General features: G+C 47.7%; 1 long non-coding RNA gene across 1 annotated transcript; it reads right to left on the bottom strand.

Moving 5' to 3' along the window:
- Window positions 1–2,415: 2,415 nt before the first annotated feature.
- LOC130132464 (uncharacterized) lies at window positions 2,416–3,915 on the bottom strand. Its single transcript, XR_008812813.1, has 3 exons — window positions 3,816–3,915; window positions 2,622–2,781; window positions 2,416–2,427 (listed from the first exon to the last, which is right to left on the bottom strand). It is a non-coding gene; the product is annotated as an uncharacterized LOC130132464 (long non-coding RNA).
- Between the last annotated feature and the right edge of the window lie 213 nt (window positions 3,916–4,128).

Below are 4,128 nucleotides of genomic sequence, written 5' to 3'. Positions count from 1 at the left end.
TCCAAAGACATGTAGGTCAGGTGACTCACTGTACTAAATTGTCCCTTAGTGCGAATGTGTGTGTTTGTATGTGGGCCCTGTGATGGCCTGGCGGCCTGTCCAGGGTGTCTCCCCGCCTGCCGCCCAGTGGCTGCTGGGATAGGCTCCAGCATCCCTGCCACCCTGAGAGCAGGATAAGCGGTTCAGATAATGGATGGATGGATTTGGAGTACCACTGTGATATGAGACCTTTTATGATGATGGTGATGATGATGATGGTGATGGTGATGGTGATGATGATCCTAACAGAGAGCCTCTTACCTCACACTCGGAGACAGAGGTGTGCTGCAGACATGAGGAATGAGACAAACACGGATCATTTCCTCATTCAGTTTATTGAGACTATATATAATGATGAAAATAACTTTCACCTAAGAGGCACTTGTTTAAAAACAAGTTAAAAAACAAGATAAAAACAAGACAATATACAGGCTGATACTAGTAAGTGCTAAATGTGTGGTGTTGTGTTGGTAAATAACGTCATCATGTGCAGAATTGATTTTGTCTACATGTCAGCATACAACAACCACCTGTTGCAGGATCCTCTTTTCAGAAGGGAAAATCCTAAAATACAACTATTTCGCTTTCTGGTGTGAAATGTAGAAATGGAAAGCCTCCCCTCAGTCTCTGTTCTGACCTCCCTCCCTCTCTCTCTCCCTCCCTCTCTCTCTCTCTCTCTCTCTCTCTCTCTCTCTCTCTCTCTCTCTCTCTCTCTCTCTCTCTCTCTCTCTCTCTCTCTCTCTCTCTCTCTCCTTCTCACCCGGTAGTTGGGTTAAAGTAGAATAAGGAGCTCTTTGACTCCGCGGCTCCGTCCCACCTCCCTTCCAATTAAACACACGTGGGACTAAGTCACAAGCAAGGCTCAGGTCTTGGTACTCAAGTCCCACGTCAAATCCCGAGTCCTAAAGGTTGCGTTTCAAGTCCAAAACAAGTCATTGTGTGCTCTTTGTCAAGGTTAAGGTCATTTCAAAACTTTAACAACGGACTGTCCTCCACCAAAAAACGACCCCACAAGTCGTCTGTACAAGCAGCCTATTACGACCTGTAGGTACGTTTTAAAGTTAAGGGACCTCATGCGACCTATGTGGTCGTATGGGCTGGAGGACTCGTAGGAGGTGTGTATGTTACTTTGTTGCGTGTCTATAATTTGTATTTATTACGGACTGAGTCAAGGTGGATCTGCAGTTGTGGAAATGAAGAGTCGTTTGGCCCCACACTTTTGAAAAGCGTTTTATCTTTGGACTGGAGGAGGCATCAAGTCTTTCAAGTCAAAAGGCTCGAGTCCAAGTCAAGTCACGAGTCATTGTTGTCAAAGTCAAGTTGCGAGTCTTTTTTTATTATCAAGTCACAACTCTGAAGTCATCGAGTTTGTGACGTGAGTCTGACCCGAGTCCAAGTCATGTGACTAGATTCCACACCTCTGCCAGCAGAGGTTTCGAGTTCAGCCCATCAGGTAGCAGAGCGCTGGCGTCAGAAGAGCGAGCAGCAGACCGAGCTGCCCATCAGCTCTGATCATGGAGACCTGGTCCATTCTGAGTTGATGTTGCTTGCAGACTGGGTTCTCCTGCAGGGGCACCAGGTTCTGACGGTTCTCCTTCAGATGGTTTGGAAGGCGCTCTTGGCCCACCTGGTTAGACAAATATAGTTGCTGTAGGGCGAGTGGGTGGATGGTGTTGGGTGGGGTGGGCAAAACAAAAGGAGCACTGTGTGAGACCTAACAAGATTGCATATCTTAGGGTGTACAAGATGCCATGATAACACTTTTAAAATTGTCTGTACCGCCATCTTGAGGGGATAAATGCTCATGCCAGGCTGTTGTTTACAGATTCCTCCTCAGCCTTTAACACGACCGGTTAGCAGAAAAGCTAATTCATCTCTGCAAACTGGATCTTAATCTACTTGGCTGGATCCTGGACTTCTTGACTGATAGGTCCCAGTGTGTGAGGGTTAATGGCTCTTTTTCCAATCAGATGTACTCTTCAATCTTCAACCGGTTCCCCTCAGGGCCGTTGCCTCTCCCCGTTACTCTACATCTTGTACACTAATGACTGTCGCTATAGCAACCATACCAATAGAGACATTCACATTTGCGGATGATTCAGTTATTGTAAGTCTTCTTGAAGGGCAGGAGGAACAACACGGACTTGTGGTCGATGATTCTGTATCTTGGTGTGATGAGTCCTTTCTCCACTTAAATGTGTCTAAAACTAAAGAGATGATGATCACCTTTAGAAAGACTCCCCCTAGTCCTGTACCAACCAGCATTAAAGGGGCTGACATTGAGCTTGCGGACAGCTACAAATATCTGGGGTTGTTCTCGACAACAAACTGTGCTTTGAAACTCATGTTGCTTCCCCATCAGAGAAGGTCCAACTAAGACGGTTTTTCCTGAGGAAAATGTGGACATGTCATGTCTCCTCCCAGATGATGACTCTCTTTTATACCAGTTTTATTGAAACAGTTGTGATGTGCTGTGTTGTGGCTTGGTTTGGTAACTTGAGTCTGGCCAATAAAAACGGCTTGATAGACTCATCAAATGGACTAGTAAGAGTTCAGGGAGAAGTCAAGTCCAGCTTACTGACCTTTACAACAGGAAGGTGTTCAGGAAGGCTACTTCCCTTCTGGAGTGCCAAGGTCACCCTCTTCGGCCAGAGTTTGAGCTGTTACCCTCAGGTCGTCGGTTGAGGATGCCCTGTATTAGGACTAGGATACAAGGCTTCCTTTGTCCCCACTGCCATCCAACTGTTAAAAGGTAGATAGTATTCATCTGTTGTGTTTCCTTGGTCTGTATATTTGAACTCCTTTGGTTCTCCTTGCCCACTATGTCCTGTGGTCAGTTCTGCCTTAGTGTTTGTATGTTTGGTTTTTGTGTGAGAGTTTTATTATACTGGCTGGCTGCAAACTAATTTCCCTGTAAGGGACAATAAAAATACTTTGACTTTGATATCTTGTGACCTTCTGATTTGCTCACTGTGAGGGGAAAACACGTCACCATGTGGAGGTTAATGGATTACTTTATACAGCTGCAGAACTTGTGTTGTCAGCGACTCTACTTACCAGGACTTAAGAGAGCGAGATTTGTTTTAAATAAACTACAGAACTTACAAAAACACAGAGAGCCAACAGATCCTAAATAAATAAATTTTACTCTCCAAGAGAGTGAACACCAGGATGACTGTCGGAACTGCCGGTCTGCATGGGCTAGCAGTTAGCTTAGCCTGCACCGCTTCCTCATCCTGTCAGACCTCCATCGGTGTTTCCTCCTCGGGTGCAGCTCCAGACAGGGCCGTGGTGCCTGGGCCCACCGGACACAGCAGACCAAGCTCTCCCAGCCGATCCAACGCCAGCTCATCCAGCCAGACACCTTCGACACACCTCCCAGCACCCCACACGACGACACCAAAAACACAGTCAACACTAGGCGAGGCCGCCACCAGACCGCCTTCGGTATTATCGGAACTGCCGGTCTGCATGGGCTAGCAGTTAGCTTAGCCTGCCCCGCTTCCGCATCCTGTCAGACTGTCTTCGGCGTGTCCTCTTCGGGCACAGCTCCAGGCAGGGCCCGATCCGGCGCCAGCTCTCCCAGCCATCAAAAAAGACACAAACTTATACGCAGATGTGGACAAAGACGCTGCATGGACGGTACCGGGTGGGGCCGCCGCAAACGTAAGTTCGCGCCGCCATCGTCCCACACCGGAAGCTGGAAAATCGTGGGGCTTGTTGAATAGGTCCTGCTTATCCTTCCTTCAAAGAACTCAAACCTTTGTTACACGTACCGTATCACGAGCCACGATGACATGCTGGGTGACCCTGGTGACCTTTCTGACGCTGCAGGTCCCAAGTTTGCTGACGATGGAGATAAAGAACAGCCTCTTGTTATTAATGCTGTAGTTACCACTCTGTATCTGGTGGAAAGGAAAACAGAGAGACAGGGAGAGACAGAGAGAGACAGTGAGAGAGACAGAGAGAGACAGAGAGAGAGACAGAGAGAGAGAGAGAGAGAGAGACAGAGAGAGACAGAGAGAGAGAGAGAGAGACAGAGTGAGAGACAGAGTGAGAGACAGAGAGAGAGACAGAGTGAGAGACAGA

The sequence above is a fragment of the Lampris incognitus genome, unplaced genomic scaffold (genome assembly GCF_029633865.1).
Source record: "Lampris incognitus isolate fLamInc1 unplaced genomic scaffold, fLamInc1.hap2 scaffold_146, whole genome shotgun sequence".
NCBI lineage: Eukaryota > Metazoa > Chordata > Actinopteri > Lampriformes > Lampridae > Lampris > Lampris incognitus.
Note: the sequence above shows the minus strand (reverse complement) of the source record. Positions and strands in the feature narration are given on the sequence as shown.